This window comes from Argopecten irradians, chromosome 11, assembly GCF_041381155.1.
Source record: "Argopecten irradians isolate NY chromosome 11, Ai_NY, whole genome shotgun sequence".
NCBI lineage: Eukaryota > Metazoa > Mollusca > Bivalvia > Pectinida > Pectinidae > Argopecten > Argopecten irradians.
Window position 1 is genome coordinate 7830929 of NC_091144.1, and position 19566 is coordinate 7850494.

General features: G+C 33.6%; 1 long non-coding RNA gene across 1 annotated transcript; it reads left to right on the forward strand.

The window, feature by feature from the left end:
- The first annotated feature begins 7828 nt into the window (after positions 1–7828).
- LOC138334670 (uncharacterized) lies at positions 7829–14174 on the forward strand. Its single transcript, XR_011210133.1, has 3 exons — positions 7829–10342; positions 12508–12857; positions 13268–14174. It is a non-coding gene; the product is annotated as an uncharacterized lncRNA (long non-coding RNA).
- The last annotated feature ends 5392 nt before the right edge of the window (positions 14175–19566 follow it).

The window sequence follows — 19566 nt, forward strand, 5'->3', positions numbered from 1 at the left end:
ATTGTGTTGTATTTATCTTTTTATACATGTATTTCCAAGACAATACGCATATATACGAATTATTTTTCCAAAACAATTGTTATATGTCGGTATCCAAAAATCTATTTCATTGCCCACTACACTGATATATAATGTTTTAATATCCAGTTTGTTATAGATATTTTATTTTGGCGAGTTTATTTCAGGTAAAGCACAGCTGATGTTTGTTTTACCATTTCCTTTTCTCGTGCTTTTTTCATTTCGTTTTGTCAGATATACAGGAAAACACTAAATCACACATTGTAAATCCCTTTCAGTTTCTAGATACAATGTATCACTAATCATGTGAACACCAGTAAAGACGTTGTCATGGTAGAGCAAGTCTATGTCCATAATCGGACGACATTTTAGAAATGAATAATATTCGTTATAGAAGGGTGACTATAGGTATTTAAGGTTCATCAGGTTTATTTGTAATGAATGCATTGGTATGGTTGACGGCACTTATATGAATATTACTACGTCCCCTAAAGGGTTATTATACCAACACCTTATAGATAGTCATTGTATACAATTTTATTTGTGTAAACTGATCGAAAATAAATACAAACAAATGTTAACCAAGTTTAGAATATCTGCTCATAAATTAAATATAGAAATAGGGAGGCATCAAAATGTGATAAGAAAAAACAGAAATTGTAACAAATGTAATTTAAAGGATATAGAAGATGAGTTTCACTTAATTTTGATTTGTCCATTTTATATTGATCTCAGGCGCCGATTAATTTAACAATATTATTACAGGAAACCATCGATATTTAAACTGATTCAATTGCTTAGTATAGAAAATGTCAGGGAGTTATCAAATTTAGGGAAATACTTGTATTTAGCTTTTAAGAGACGATGATCGAAATTATAAGTAAAGTTGATATTACGTTTACATTTTATTGTGTAGCGAATTTTGTATTTTATGTCATGCTCCACCGTCTAACTACATTGTAAATATATCTACAAATGTAATAATACATATGTATACATGTACAAAAAATCAGCCCGTAAAACGGAGTAGAGAAAACGGTAACAAATATTACAATTAAAGATTCTCCGTTTGAACTTGGTGACGACGAAATTGCCTCTCACATGTCACAATTTAGACAAGTGGTCTCGGGGGATATTAGGAGAGGTACATTCGTGGTACAAAAATCGTAAACGGTACAAGATATTTCAACATTATAGGATGTGTTAGTACTCTGCCGTTAAGAAAGTTGTTTGGACCAAAAAAATTAAATGTCAATTTTGTGGTGGCTTGTTTAGCTTATTCATAGTCATTTACGTATGCGTTACGCTTCAAATTTTATTTTTATACAAATATAATTCGTAAGAACCGGATAAAAACCTTTAAAATATCGCAAATTACGTAAACTGATGCATGCAAAATCTGACCTTAATCACCATCATCATTTTTGTAGAGCGTAACTACAGTTACCCATATTCGGTTGGGTACATTGAGTAGTTCGTAAAGGACATTGACGTTTGTCGATATTTATATATATACCATTACTTCTAACACAGATATATCAATACGATTCTAGTCCAGCTCAGACACTGTTCTGTACAACAAATGACGGGCTATCTGGCTATACTGAGTCTACTAGTGATCTCATTCTCATCTGCTTGTAACATCAGGTAAGTTTATACCTCATACATCAATCACCATTTATGATGAGTTGTAAAGCGATTTATCGTTATATCTAATGAAAAGATAATTTTGTATTTCGATTGATTTTCATATCTTCGAGACTTTTTTTACATTTATCAACATTCGGAAGATAATGCTGCTCGTACTTTCCATCTTTGATTATATATGTTATTGTTAAATGTAACCAAATATGTGTTGTCAACTGCAACTAAAAAAATAACCATTATTGCATACGACAAAACACATGGAATTTGTAGTTTGTGCCTTGGACTTACAACAACATATCATAGATAACTTATTCAATTCAACAATCACGGAAGCGCCATGTCGGTGATAGCAAAAACACACGAGAAAATCAAATTTAGTATTTTCATTAAACTTCACCTCATATTAATAAATACAAATTGGAGCATCAGAAACGATGTGTAGGTATATGTTAAGCTAAGAACATAACAAAATCAAGAAAACCAAGATCACTCTTAACCTTCAACTGAAATGGAAAAGTATTGGAGCAATTCTGTTATCGACAAATTAATCATGAAAAATATTGTGCATTGATTGAAACAAATTTTTAAGCAAAAGAAAACTGTAACAGAATTAGATAACTTATCAAAATACCTCTAATCTGCTAATTCAATTTTCTAGACTTAACTTTGTATTCTATTGACTTAAAGATCAATGATTGACTTAAGTCATCTACCTAAGTGATATAATGATGTATCACGAAACGTTAATAACTGACAACGCAACTACATTTACCATTCAGACTGAATAACAAACTTACAATGTATTTCAAATTTTTATAAAATTTTGTGAAAGTGAATACATAGAACAGCGATTGATTATTTTGTATAAAACGTCAAATATCGCATACAAAATGCGCGGCGTACGTGTAGCAGTATAAAAACAGGAGCTTTACTATTGGCCTTATACTGAGTGCTACATCCCTGTGTAAATCCACGTTATCAATGACAGTTACATTTTAAAATCTTCGGTTTAGGTTTACATGTAGCCTTTAGATTTATTTTATATAAGACATATTTCTGGCTGTTCATGTTACGAAATGTACTGTATTGACCAATAATGTTTCATATCATTAATTGATTAGTCTCTCTTCCATGTTAACGGTCGGTTTATTAGCAGTGAAAACACAGACAGTTACTACTGTCCATGATAATGATACCTATCAGAGTCAATATACTAATTGATCAACTTTCAATTATAAATGGTACTCCGAGAATTGTTAAGCATGTCACAGCAACAGAAAGCGATCTGGTAATGGGGTTGTCATTATACTATTATCACATACAAATACAACACATAAATAATGAACGAGTGATCTCTAATACATATATACTTGTTTGTTGTATACTTGTTTGTATATGTGAATTATGATGATCATGAGAACTCTCAATGAATCATTTTGGGGACATTTGGTGTTAACGAGATATTAGATGATTGTCAATGTATCAAGTTGACACACATAACCTAAATAATCAATCAGATTTTCACTGTAACCACAATAAGCTATCAACCGAGTTTCTGACATGCATCAAAGAAGTAACCTTTTCCAGTCAAATGAACTATTTTTAATGTGTATTATGCATATTAATAACGCCACAAGTGTAAATAAACATCCATTGTGATAATATGAAAATGGTTGAAATATTTCTAATTAATACGAAAACGCCGGTACTACTCCGTGACCCGCTTTCCAGTTTACACGACCCGTTGTGAGACCATTAACAGTTTCATCTTAAAAGATACGATAGGGAATCGCTGGTAAGCTTCGTCAAGTTTCACAATAAAAATACTCATCATATGACTTCAGTGTTTTCTTTTGTAATAAAGCCAATTTATAAAATTTATTTATTACGTACATGTAGTATTTGATATGCATTGTGATTGCTTTATTCAGAATGAAAGGTATTCATACTCATGTGAGATGATCTTGGTGTTTACTACGAATTGTGCGAAACCAACATCAAACGCTGAACGATGAAAACTTAACTGCAAAATAATCCAATAATAATAGTAAGAGATACGCAAATGTAATTTACAGTATTTGATTTAATACATTACATTTAACATGTTTGAACTTTTCCAGTTGGGACACTTTGGATGACAAGATAATACAGGCCCCATATACCTTTACCAGTCCACCATGGGCAGTGTCAGGTAATAGGGTTATCTCATTTGAATAATGTTGATTCCCTCCAGACTATAGTGGCCTTTTTGTAGTCAGTACGCTCAAAAATAACCACAAATAATCGTTTGAATTTAGTACTACGAGTCACTCTAATATATTCTGTGTATCTGTTGGACTTTATATTAAAACAATATTTATTAATCTAGCATCGATCCTATATTTAAATCAATGCGGTAGTCTTGGCCACAGTAAATATATTGCGTCGGTTTTATCTTCACCTTAGATACGTAACAAAGGGGTTTTTATACAGCATACATATTCACAAAAATTTACGCACGGTGGAATAACCTAGCGTAGTTAACGAAAGCACCTAGGACTCCTGTCCGAGAAATGATTCGCGTTTACGGGATATTGATCACAGCACGTGCATATATATATCACGTAAGTGTGGCTTTTCTATGACTCATGCATGATTGTATCGATACGAAAAGAAGTATCTGTATCACAACTAATTTAGTATAGCTTCTATAAAACAATGGAAACAACACTATACGAATGTTCGTTCATATGATTCATATGATTTGTATAGTATCTAAGATTACATTAATTGAACTACAATTAATACGACAAGCAGATACATAACTACTGCCATAATCACGCATGCGTACTTCTATTTAAAGGTGTGAATACAGAGGTGAAACTCAAACTAGGTATTTCACAAGTCAAAAGCATGGGAGAGTTCGTAAGTACAGATTTCCGAACATGACACCGACCTAATAGTCATCGCTGGGGGCTGCTGATGCCAGATAAAACGTTTTATGATAACGTATCAAAAGTCAAGAACATTAGCATCCGATTATTTAACATACATATCCCATACACATAATTGACGTATATTAAAAAATAAAGATTCTTAAAGAAAATACATGTAACAACATCAGAAAATATACATCGATAGCTTAAGCTGTTTGCCATCTGACGCAGTTATAGGCAATACATGCGTGGTAATTACGACGAGTAACATAACGCAACCCTCGTTATGAAAAGTATCATCTGATTTATTTAAATGTTGTTTAGAAGGTGATGATACATGTAATGTAGTGTTAACGTAAAACTAATTAATTTTCGACACCACAAAATTATCAGTCTGGTTTTTCATTCCAATTAAAGAAAAAAAAGTTTTGGAGAGGTAGTGGGCCTTAATTTGAATATTTTCAGGATATGTTATTGACGCTGCACCTGTATCATACCTGGCTCGACCCACGGGCATGTTTTAATGAGTCCTCCCTACCAACGGGACAGGACACCGCAGTTCTTGCCTACCGTAACCATGACTACTTTTGGAGCCCAGATGTTTATCCTGAGGGAGCTGTGATGGCAAAACAGTATGACGTCATCCATCCTAATGTTTTCGTACGAATCCATTCAAACGGAACGGTAGTGAAAAGTAACAGGTAAGCTTGAGTAAACAAATTAATGATCTGTTTGCAAAATAACTCAACTATATGGCAGACGTAAATTAATACCCATGTAATCCTTCAAGAGGTAATTTACAATGATATCAAAATTAAAGGGCATTGCATTTTTAGTTAGATACTCCTGACGTTAAGGCAAATATAACATTTCTAGCTGAATGGCAACAATATCTTTTGCTAGAAAAGAACAGACTAGAATTTAGGATTCGCCACAATATTCTGCAGTCAACCATTGGCGTCTTTAAAATATGTATTAACCTTGAACAGTTTCCATTGATGATGTTGATACAGTCAAATAACATTAAAAAAGAGTCCAATTTAAAATTCGTTGTTAGATTTCATATTAGTAAAATATAAAATAAATGTAATTTACTATTTACTCTTTGTTGTTTATCAATTTTACACGAATTATGATAATTTGAATTGTATACATGTGACTTGTATATATCTTAAATGCTAATAAATACAAAGTGTTGATATTGACGTTAATTTCAGACTATCCGTCCAAATTCATTGCCCACCATCAAACACCAAGTTTCCCCATGGCAACCTTCACCGTTCTCTCCGCTTCAAAATATGTAAGATTCGGATTTGTACGCTTATTGTAATATAGCAAATATGAATAGTATATCTAGTTATAATTTCGTGTCACGTTATCAAAGTAAGAATATATCGTTAACGCCTCCTTCTACTTACAGAAAAGCACAGTGTTCTCAAATAATTAGTGTCGTGAGAAACCTCAATTGCGAAGAATTCAAATAGTTCACAACAAATTGATAAAAAAAACTAAATAAAAACATCTGTAACATTCATTGATCTCGAATTCATGTATTCTCGAGTATAAAGTGTGCGCGTAAGTAGGGTATTTTAGAGTAATCATTAATTAATGCTTGATGGCAAACAATGATAGAAATAATCGTAAGATGTTATGTTTTCTATTAATAAATGGAAGGTGAGAAAATTACATTGATAACAATTTATGGTCCAAATTCTGATACTCCAGCATTTTTCAATCTGATTGAAGAAACTATTAATGAGTTTGTTAACGATAAGTATGTCATTTGTGGAGACTTTAACCTTGTTCTTGACCCAAATCTAGATTATGATAAAAGTTATAAAAACATTAACAACCCAAAAGCTCGTGAAAAGGTCCTTGAGTTAATAGAAAACCTAAATCTGACTGATGTGTTTCGACAACAACATTTAGAGGTAAGACGATACACCTGGCGGAAGCACAATCCTTTAAAGCAATCAAGATTAGATTTTTTCCTTGTGTCACAAAATTTACTGTCAAGTGTACTAGAAACCTCAATTGAATCTGGTTATAGATCTGACCATTCATTTCCAAAAATCTTATTAAAATTTAATGATTTCAAAAAAGGAAAAGGACTTTGGAAGTTTAATAACTCTTTGTTACATGATCAAGATTTTTTGAATATAGTTAATGAAACAATTCATTCGATCAAATCTCAGTATTGTCTACCCGTATATAATATTAATAATATGTCTAAAATTCTGGATGAAGATTTGCAATTTATGATAAATGATCAACTGTTTTTGGAAACACTATTAATGGAAATCAGGGGCAGATCCATTTCCTATTCATCTCATAAAAAAAGCAAAATAATCTGAGAGAAAATAATCTTAAAATTGAAATTAAGTCGTTGGAAGATAACAATATGGTAGATTGTGAAGAATACATTCATAAGAAGAATGAACTTCAGGAGATAAGATTGAAAAAAAATAAAAGGAAGCATGATAAGGGCAAAAGCATTATGGATTGAAGAGGGAGAAAAACCAACAAATTACTTTCTTAATCTAGAAAACAGAAACTTTACATCCAAAATAATTCCCAAACTTCAAACAAATAATGGTGAAATTATAACAAATCAAGTCGAAATTTTGAGTGAAGTTGAAAAATTTTACAAACATTTATACTCTGAGGACGAGAATATAGAAAAGGTGAATTTAAATGATTTTTTAAAAAATTTTGATGTACCAAAATTAGATAATATAGAATCTTCAAGTCTTGAAGGATTTTTAACCTTTAAGGAAGCTTCAGCTACACTGAAAAAAATGAAAAATGGCAAGAGTCCAGGCTCTGATAGTTATACACCTGAATTTTTTAAATGTTTTTGGAAACAGTTAGGTATTTTTGTTGTTAGATCAATTAATTATGGTTTTTACATGGACAATTATCAGTTACACAGTGTCAAGGCATCATTACTTGTATTTCAAAAGCAAATAAATCAAGATATTTCATTCAAAACTGGCGACCAATCTCACTCTTAAATACTGTATATAAAATTGCTTCTGGGTCAATAGCTAATAGAATTAAAGAAGTTTTGAGTAAAATTATTAATTCTGATCAAACCGGTTTCATATCAGGGCGTTATTTAGGGGAAAATACTAGACTTATATATGATATCATGAATTATGCTGAGGTAAATGATAAACCAGGAATGTTACTAACTATAGATTTTGAAAAAGTTTTTGACTCTGTTTCATGGGAATTTATTGATGAATCACTAAAATATTTTAATTTTGGAATAGATATTAGAAAATGGATAAGAATCTTTCATAGTAATGCATCTTCAGCAGTTAATCAAGGGGGAAACCTTTCTTCTTTTTTTAAGTTAAGGCGGGGCTGTCGCCAAGGTGACCCTATTGCACCATATCTCTTTATTATTTGTGCTGAAATTTTAGCAATTCGTATAAGAAATGATAAAAAAATTGTAGGTATAAACATAGATAATTGTCATATATTAAATTTACAATATGCTGATGATACGTCATTGATACTTGATGGATCAGAGAGATCTTTGAAATCCGCTGTTAACGAGCTAAACCTGTATGCAAAAATTTCAGGACTGAAAGTTAATATGGGTAAAACTCAGGTAATCTGGATAGGTAGTAAAAAATATAGCACAGATACACTTCTTCCTGACTTACACTTAAAATGGGGCGTCAATACCTTTACACTTCTTGGCATTGATTTTCATGTAGACCTGCACAAAATTCCGAAACTGAATTATGATAAAAAGCTAGTTAAAATTAAGAGTTTAATTAAGGGATGGGGTAAAAGAAGTCTCACACCTCTTGGTAAAATCACACTAATTAAATCACTCCTTATTTCACAATTGAATCATCTTTTTATCTCTTTACCCAATCCTGACGATAAGTTTATTAAACAATTGAACTCAGTTCTTTTTAATTTTTTGTGGAATAGCAACTGCGATAAAATCAAGAGGGAAATTATTACAAGAGGATATCTAGAGGGTGGCTTGAAAATGATTAACCTACGGGCATATATTGATGCACTTAAAATAAGTTGGATAAGGAGAATCTATAGAACAGAATGTAAGTGGTGTACTATTCTGAAAACTAAAGTTAATTTTAATCTATTAGCCAATTGTGGCAGTGATTATTTAAACTTAATCATGAAAAGGATAAAAAATGTCTTTTGGACTGATGTTCTGAAAGCTTGGTATAATTTAAGAAGTAAATTGTTTAAATCTAATAAGTATAAATTCAATGTGTTAAAATCACCTATATGGTATAATGAAAATATAAAATTAGGGAACAAAACTATTTTTTATCAAAGACTTTTTAATAAAGGAATAATGTATATACAGGATTTGATTAAAGATAACACTACTGAATCATTCTTCTCTTTTAACGAATTTTGTGAAATTCATGGTAGAATTTGTAATTTTCTCGAATATCATGGATTAATCTTGAACATTAAAAACTACCTTAATATACACCCTTTTCCTAATAGTAATACACAAGTTATTTTTCCATCAACACCATTACATTTGGAAATAATTCTGAAAAGGACTCGTGGATCTCAAGATTTCTATAAAATTCTTATTCAAAATGAAACGAATATTACTGGCCAGAGTAAATGGGGTGAATTATTTGATTATGACCAGGATTCATGGAAAAAGATTTATAATACTCCATTTCGAATTACTCATAATACTAAATTGCAGTGGCTACAATACAGAATTTCACACTACATCTTAACAACAAATTCTTATCTTTGTAAAGTAGGTCTCTCTAATAATCCTCACTGTGTGTTCTGCTCTGTAGAAAGGGAGACAATTACTCATATTTTTTGGGAATGTACCGAAGTACAAGCTTTTTTAACTGATTTTGAGTGTCTACTGGATATCCTTTACATACCATTCTCTATCAATAAAGAAACAATGCTTTTTGGACTTTTTAGACAAAATGGTATATACAACAGGATTGATAATGAAATTATCCTTGTGATTAAACAGTATATTTATATAACTAGATGTTTTCAAAATTCTTTGAATGTAATGAGATTGGTAAACTGCATCAAAGATCTCCATGCTGTACAGAAACATATCGCATACGGAAAAGATCAAGCTTATATAGAGAAATTAAATTTTGAATGGAAAAAGTGGATGAAAATAGTAAACCTGGCTTAACCATGACGTTTTTTTTTTGTTTTTTTTTTTTGTTCATATACCAACATCAACTTTTTATTCATGTTGTTAACTTTCCCATCACTTAAATATTTTTCTTTTGAAAAATTATTGATGTGACGCTTATTATTTACAAATAGTTTTAAGATGCACACTATCAAACCCTTTACCCCACCCACCCCACCCCCCTCCTGCTCTCTCTCTCTCTCTCTTTCTCCGATCACAGTCTCCCTACCGCTCACTCCACTACTTTCTTGCTTTTCCTCTGTCTCCCAGTCATAAAACTCAGTACTATACATTAATATCTCTCCAAATCTTATTTATGAATGTGTGCAGATCAATGAAGTCTTGTTTGATACTTATATATGTTACTTCACATTGTATATATATGTATAGTATTGATTGAAATGCCTTTTGAAAATAAAAAATTAAAAAAAAAATGTTTTCTATTAAGATTCGTTTACAAAGAGCCAGGTGTCTTTGGGCTGGTTGGACAATGGTTATTACAAGCTGGAGGAATATTCATCTAACGTGGAAGTGGACGAAATTAAAATCGAGACGTGCTCGCATACCCTGTTTATAGGTAAAGTATAATCCCATTTTTCACACCATTGCCAAATCCGTGACAGGGGTTAACATTGAAGAAAAGCATACTCATTTTGGAGGGAACGCTAATAAAATTATAAGGTTGACACATAAGTGAAATAAAAGCATTACTAGCTGTCACGAAGACTGCCAAATGTAGGCTATAGTTTTAGAATTGAAAGAATATGGCAAATTAATTTTGTAAATATTTGTGACAAATATGCATGTGCAAGTGTGAAGTGATTCAAAGGACAATATTGTTACGGCCTTCGCTAAACAAAAAAAATATGTAATCGTGTTGTTTAAATTCATGCAATAATCCAACGCACTATGTATGGCTTGTGTGATTTTCCTCCCAAATGGAGTACGATGGTTTTTATTTATTGCAGTTACCATGGTAACTATCCTAAATATTAAGGCATCTTTTGCTAAGAAATTTTATCAAGGAACTATAAAATGAATCCTGACAAACGTTATAGTTCTCAAGGACTTAATCGAAGTTAAGATGAGCAAATATGATTCGAAAAACTTTGATGAAAACATCAAATAAATATTGAACATCGCTAGGTGGGTCCCATTTAGTCAAACAATCGAAATTAGCCGACATTTTAACGTTGTTGACGAGAACGTCATGTGTCTACCGTAACTACGTAACGCCTGTCCGAACTCTTTCGAGAACGCGAACGGGTCATGAATTTCCGACTTCCGTTCGGCAATAATCGTAACTTCTTTGGCGACCAGTTTAAAATGAAGGCATGCTTATAAGTAACGAATTTCAACAACTGTTGTAACAATATATCTTCATAGATATTCTTTGATATAACTTAATTTCAACTTCATCTACAAATACATGTACTAACAATATCGGAGTCGAATCTTACTTGACTTTTTGTTTATAGTTACGTATACTGTGACTTTACTTTATGCGTATTTTGGATGGTTACCATGCTAACGAAATCTTCAAAATTAGATCCATACAAATGTATTAAAGTAAGATCAGTTCTTGGTCACCAACTTGCAAACCTATATAGGAATCATTCGAATTTATATTGTGGACAATTAATGTTAACTATACTCTCAAAGTTCAAAGAAGTCTTTAACGATGCGTTTTAAAAGGTCATCATCACATATTTGTGAATGGAAGATTCCAATAAATACCTTATAATTTTTTGTACCAGGATCATCTTGAATTGCAATTAGCAAAACGTACGGAAAATTCCATACATAATAAACTCTCCCTGACACAAACAGACTGGAATTTATTATACATTAAGCTTTCAACCTATACATCCAACACACAGGCCCATCATATTCACCTCCCTAACAAATCTTCTGCTCAAAAGATTCTTGTTCCATGACTTTATTAATCCATTAAAGAAGCCAACAGGCAACATTTTCTAATATGTCCAAAGCAAGTTGACAACTTTTATCTAAAATGATAGAGAATTTCCTTATACGGAACTCGGAACTGGTTCCGAGTTCCGTTTTACTTAAACGGAATTCGGAAATAGGAGTTGATCGAAAACTAAATTAAAGTGGATTCATCACTAGTAACCCATGAAAAAAGACAACAGGCAACATTTCTCATATGTCTTAGGCATATAGAATGATTTTATCTAAAATGAAAGAAAATTTCCTTAAACGGAACTCGGAACTGGTTCCGAGTTCCGTTTTACTTAAACGGAACTCAGAAGTGGAAGTTGATCGAAAACTAAATTAAAGTGGATTTACCAATATTAATCCATTAAAAAGCAAACAGGCAACATTTCTATCATGTCCAAAGCACATTGACTTTTTCATCTAAAATTTCCTTAAACGGAACTCGAGTTCTCGAGTTCCGTTTTACATAAACGGAAATAGATGTTATTTGGAAACGTATTTAAACTCGCTCTATCACAAATTATCCATGACAAAACACAACAGATAACATTTGTAATATGTTCAAATTACATAAACTGAATTTTTAAAATTTTATTTTAAAAAACAAAATCCTTAAACGGAACTCGGAACAGTTCCGTTTTACTTAAACGGAGTTCCGTTTAGCTTAAACGGAACTCGGAACTCGGAACCAACTTCAGCCTCCCTTTCTGGTTTAGGTCTGCAGTCGATGTAAGCTTGCTCACTAATGTATGAACAATAGTAAGGCGATGTTTAACATTTCAGAGGAACAGTCCTGTATGGTAATGACATTACACGTAGTGAGAGAGTTCAGCGTCTATATGATCCGTATCTTTCTTCCAAGCGTCATCATTGTGTTTTTGTCGTGGATAAGTCTGTGGATAGATGCTCGCCAGGTGCCAGTCCGGACGGGACAAAGTGTCGTCTGCATGCTCTCACTAACGACCCAGACCGTCAGTTTAATGGTGGTGTCTGATGCACAAGGCCATCTGATAGCAGTAGATTCCTGGATGATTGTCTGTCTTTTGTATACAGTCTGGGCCTTGGCCACCTTCATCATCGCACATCACCAAGAAAGTGTTCTTCAGAGCCGGGTTCAGACCAAGGTCACAGATGTTCGTATATATTTCAGTTTCATATTCATCTGTTTGAAATACCTTATCTCTTTGGTAACCACGTATTGTAGCTTCCTTTCTTATGTGATTAAATGTTTAGTATTCCACTGGTAATAACAATTCGCCAAAAAGAATCGCCTTAAAAACTTTTAATTAAAAAAAATTTAAAATAACTTTACATTACAAGTCGTAAATAAGGTATAAAACCACGAAATTAAACTCACTGCGAAAATCAGTTGATTGACAGTAGTAATATGTAAATTATGCGATATAATTCCTATATATACAATTTGTTTTTCTTTTCTTTCCTACATATACAGTTGTATTAGAAATTCACTGGAATTACTGCATTTAATTACTACGTATTAATCATTAGCAATACTTATTGTTTGATGTACCCTATGTTTCAGATAAAAGAGGAAAGGACAAGTTCTAAAAGAAAGTCTTGTAAGGAAACAGGTTGCAACACATTGGAACGTTTCGTCAAAGTCGCATACCCTGTATCATTTTGTATTTTCTGACTGCTTGACGCCACTTTAACCCAAGCGAGGACTCGCACAAGAGCTGCTGATAGTCTTACAGTAACTTACGAGCTCTAACAAAACCATTTTGATCAATATCGTTACTTTGAAAAACTAGGTATTTGGGTATATCCTTTACAACACGTTAGTTAACCCAATATCAATTCACACACACACCGCTCATAGAGTTTACAGCCAGCGTACTGTAACGCATTTCACTGTGGTATACGAATACAACAAAGGGGCTTTACAGACGAGCGATATAATAACAACAACAATACTGTTTATTAAATTGCCATTAGTCATATTAACCAGGTGTGAATATAACGACAGCAATAGTAACCCCTGGAGTATTGAGGGTGAATATAACGACAGCAATAGTAACCCCTGGAGTGTTGAGGGTGAATATAACGACAGCAATAGTAACCCCTGGAGTATTGAGGGTGAATATAACGACAGTAATAGTAACTCCTGGAGTGTTGAAGTGAATATAACGACGTAATAGTAACTCCTGGATTACTGAGGGTGAATATAACGACAGTAATAGTAACTCCTGGATTATTGAGGGTGAATATAACGACAGTAATAGTAACCCTTGGAGTATTGAGGGTGAATATAACGACAGCAATAGTAACCCTTGGAGTATTGAGGGTGAATATAACGACAGTAATAGTAACTCCTGGAGTATTGAGGGTGAATATAACGACAGTAATAGTAACCCTTGGAGTATTGAGGGTGAATATAACGACAGTAATAGTAACCCCTGGAGTATTGAGGGTGAATATAACTACAGCAATAGTAACCCTGGAGTATTGAGGTGAATATAACGACAGTAATAGTAACTCCTGGAGTGTTGAAGGTGAATATAACGACAGTAATAGTAACCCCTGGAGTGTTGAAGGTGAATATAACGACAGTAATAGTAACTCCTGGAGTGTTGAGGGTGAATATAACGACAGTAATAGTAACTCCTGGAGTGTTGAGGGTGAATATAACGACAGTAATAGTAACTCCTGGAGTGTTGAGGGTGAATATACTGAGGGTGAATATAACGACAGTAATAGTAACCCCTGGAGTATTGAGGGTGAATATAACGACAGTAATAGTAACCCCTGGAGTATTGAGGGTGAATATAACGACAGCAATAGTAACCCCTGGAGTATTGAGGGTGAATATAACGACAGTAATAGTAACCCCTGGAGTATTGAGGGTGAATATAACGACAGCAATAGTAACCCCTGGAGTGTTGAAGGTGAATATAACGACAGTAATAGTAACCCCTGGAGTATTGAGGGTGAATATAACGACAGTAATAGTAACCCCTGGAGTATTGAGGGTGAATATAACGACAGCAATAGTAACTCCTGGAGTATTGAGGGTGAATATAACGACAGTAATAGTAACCCCTGGAGTATTGAGGGTGAATATAACGACAGTAATAGTAACCCCTGGAGTATTGAGGTGAATATAACGACAGTAATAGTAACCCCTGGAGTATTGAGGGTGAATATAACGACAGTAATAGTAACCCCTGGAGTATTGAGGGTGAATATAACGACAGTAATAGTAACCCCTGGAGTACTGAGGGTGAATATAACGACAGTAATAGTAACCCCTGGAGTATTGAGGGTGAATATAACGACAGTAATAGTAACCCCTGGAGTATGAAGTGTGTTGAAGGTGAATATAACGACAGTAATAGTAACCCCTGGAGTATTGAGGTGAATATAACGACAGTAATAGTAACCCCTGAGTATTGAGGTGAATAAACGACAGTAATAGTAACCCCTGGATTATGAGGGTGAAATATAACGACAGTAATAGTAACCCCTGGATTACTGAGGGTGAATATAACGACAGTAATAGTAACCCCTAGGTGATATACGCAGAATAACTGAGTATGAGGTGAATATAACGACAGTAATAGTAACCCCTGGAGTATTGAGGGTGAATATAACGACAGTAATAGTAACCCCTGGAGTATTGAGGGTGAATATAACGACAGCAATAGTAACCCCTGGAGTATTGAGGGTGAATATAACGACAGTAATAGTAACCCCTGGAGTATTGAGGGTGAATATAACGACAGCAATAGTAACCCCTGGAGTGTTGAAGGTGAATATAACGACAGTAATAGTAACCCCTGGAGTGTTGAAGGTGAATATAACGACAGTAATAGTAACTCCTGGAGTGTTGAGGGTGAATATAACGACAGTAATAGTAACTCCTGGAGTATTGAGGGTGAATATAACGACAGTAATAGTAACCCCTGGAGTATTGAGGGTGAATATAACGACAGTAATAGTAACCCCTGGAGTATTGAGGGTGAATATAACGACAGTAATAGTAACCCCTGGAGTATTGAGGGTGAATATAACGACAGTAATAGTAACCCCTGGAGTGTTGAGGGTGAATATAACGACAGTAATAGTAACCCCTGGAGTATTGAAGGTGAATATAACGACAGTAATAGTAACCCCTGGAGTATTGAGGGTGAATATAACGACAGTAATAGTAACCCCTGGAGTATTGAGGGTGAATATAACGACAGTAATAGTAACCCCTGGAGTATTGAGGGTGGAATATAACGACAGTAATAGTAACCCCTGGAGTATTGAGGGTGAATATAACGACAGTAATAGTAACCCTGGAGTATTGAGGTGAATATAACGACAGTAATAGTAACCCTGGAGTATTGAGGGTGAATATAACGACAGTAATAGTAACCCCTGGATTATTGGGTGAATATAACGACAGTAATAGTAACCCTGGATTTAGGTAATAACGACAGTAATAGTAACCCCTGGAGTATTGAGGGTGAATATAACGACAGTAATAGTAACCCTGGAGTATTGAGGTGAATATAACGACAGCAATAGTAACCCTGGAGTATTGAGGGTGAATATAACGACAGTAATAGTAACCCCTGGAGTATTGAGGGTGATATAACGACAGTAATAGTAACCCCTGGAGTATTGAGGGTGAATATAACGACAGTAATAGTAACCCCTGGAGTATTGAGGGTGAATATAACGACAGTAATAGTAACCCCTGGAGTATTGAGGGTGAATATAACGACAGCAATAGTAACCCCTGGAGTATTGAGGGTGAATATAACGACAGCAATAGTAACCCCTGGAGTATTGAGGGTGAATATAACGACAGTAATAGTAACCCCTGGAGTATTGAGGGTGAATATAACGACAGTAATAGTAACTCCTGGAGTATTGAGGGTGAATATAACGACAGTAATATTAACCCCTGGAGTGTTGAGGGTGAATATAACGACAATAATAGTAAACTCAGGAGAATTGAGAATGTCAAGTGATCATCACAGTTTATTTTTTTCGTAAATATGCCTGGTGAAATATAGCTTGGAGTGCTTTCTATTGGCGGCTTGGAATAGTCACGTCATGATGCAATGATGCCTTGACAAAATGACGGCTTCTGCTAGATTTTTCAAAACATTTGGACGTTGATTTTTTTTACATGTAATTTGTTAGTATCATGTGATAAATCATATCTAAAATTTGTGTCCATATCAAAATGGAAATCGTCTTTCAAGTAATTTTGTTCCAATGAAAATGGAATATAACTTTGCCAATAGCGCAAGGTATATTAATTAAAATTTTAATGTATTTAAACACATTTAAAAAAAAAATATTTTTCACTCTAATTATAATTCTTAAGTTCATTTGGTTGGCAGAATGTCTGGTAACACTAATGCCGTATGCCATAGTTGTATATTTCTGGTGAATGTATACTATTTATACTAGTACATGTATACGCATATTGTACCTAAACTTTTATCAACAGTCCTTAAAGATGCTCCACCGCCGACATAGCATAAATGATATTCATCATTTGAACAATTATTGGTGTTTACTCGTGTATATATATGTCTAATTAACACAAAAAATAATATAAAATAATTTATTTAGTCTTTGGTGCATGCGCAATCAGTACTTTATTCCATATAGGATATAGTGACACGGAAATTTTTCGGGATGCAATTAATTATTTTTCATATTTTTAACTTGAAGTAAAATTAGAAGCTGAATTTTTTAATGTTGATAATGGTGTAAAGTAAGTAACTTTTGTACCTGAAGAAAAAATACTAAATCGTTTGCTCATGTTTTTGATAGTGAAAAAATACCATTCGTCAGCGGTGGAGCATCTTTAACGTTCAATAATCCATTAAAGCAATACAAAAAGGCAGAGGAAAGTCCTAAGTTAGGGAGGGTTGATAAAACTGGTTCCAGCCATGTATTCGCAACTCTTACAGAGTCTTGATCATGTTGATGTCTCAATGAAAGCCACGGAAAGAAATTACTATCGTCTTTGTATACGTAGTTATTCTATAAATGTTCAATAAATGACAACTCTTACATCTTTCTCGAGTCAACAAAGTACAGTTCTACTCATAGGTTTTAATTAGCTCGTCTGACAATATATATACGGATTGGATTTTGTTTTTATGTTAACCATGCTTGTATGGAGCAATTCCTCTAAGAATATATTCTATGGGGCGCGTTATTGAATATATTCTTAGAGGAATTGCTTCATACAAGCATGGTTAACATAAAAACGAAATCCAATCCCTATATTTACACTCACACGACTTTTTATTTATATTTTATGCAATAAAATCGTCATTTGAAAGTGACATAATTATTCAATAAAAGTCGGTCAAAAGTGGGAGGAGCTTGCTCAATTGAACAGCGAATGATGACGCTTCACGTAAGGTAGAATTATTCATCCGCGACGACAAAAAAGTTCAATATTTTAGTGTAAAATAAACATGACAAACAAAGTAAATTTCAGAGATAATTTTATTCAATCAGATCAGAACTTTAAATAGGTATTCAATTTTGCTAAAAGTTCATATATAGCGTAATAACATAAAGTATTTGTTCTCGGCCACATGTGTGAACTCGGTGACCTTTATTGTGCAGCGAGGCGAGGCTGACGCACGCTTACACAATGGAATTTTCCAAAGTTGTCAAAACAACAGTGTTCAAGTAGCTAAATTTGTTTGAGATTGTCGTCTGACTTCGGCTTCGGAGCCATGTGATTATATAATCTACGCATAGATCCATCGCCATATATAGATGGAACAACTTCACTTGTGTTCGATAGATACAATGTATTTGTGGTGACGCGTAACTGTCAACACGTGGATTACTAGCGGTGCATGTTTTATAATACACATGATTAAATTCTCAAAGAGCAAAGAAAAGAGAATATGTTTATAACTGACCTAGCTCAGTCAGAGGGTCTCACGCCCGTCAACCCCAAAGACTCGATCGTAGGACACCGACACAGAGGTAATGTTTACATTTGACATCCATCATTTTCAACAAAAATGAAAGCACTGCACGTCGCCCCGGTCGGGATATTTTTCCCCGTTTCTTTATACAATTGTTAATTTTAAATATGTTTGTATCATATATACATATAAAACATTTACATATTGTTTACATTTTTCCAAAATTCTATGAAAAAAACAACAATATACACGTAATGTTGCGTCAAAATGTAAACAAAAAAGTACTCCCATAATATGAGAGTCAGCCGTTTTTTTTATCGGACATTATCTTGCTTGCTGACTGTCGACTCTCATTTCCGAAGGGGTATTTCTTTGATGCAGCTTCCGACGTTAGATGAAGGCGGAATGAAAAGTGCAATGATATCAATATTTATAGCTCTAACAGTGATAACATTGATGTGTACTTACAGTTTAGGTATTAATTATCCCATTTATCTAGGAAACCCATAACTTGAGGCCTCATAAAATAGCATTTTAGCGGATTAGATATGATGAATCCTTTCAGTAACATTTTGACCTAGTTTTAAATATGGCTGCTGGTTACTACAAAAAAACGGAACGTGAATTCAAGCGGGCAGAATGCAAGTAAAAGTAAAGGCAGATCAAGCGTTTTGAGGACTTTGCAATTCGTTTTTTCTATTTACCGGCCGGATCGCTTTCATCATGAAGTTTTGTCTGGGTCATGAAAGTTTACGTTAGGAGATGTAAATATTTGTTTTAGATGGATTTTACGGCTGATTTTGTCAAAAAACTTGTTGATTTATGAAAAAGAGGTAGGTATTTGACATTGATGACGATTTAAATATGATTTAAACGTTTTATATTGTCACAATCCAAACTTTGAAAATGTTACCCTCAG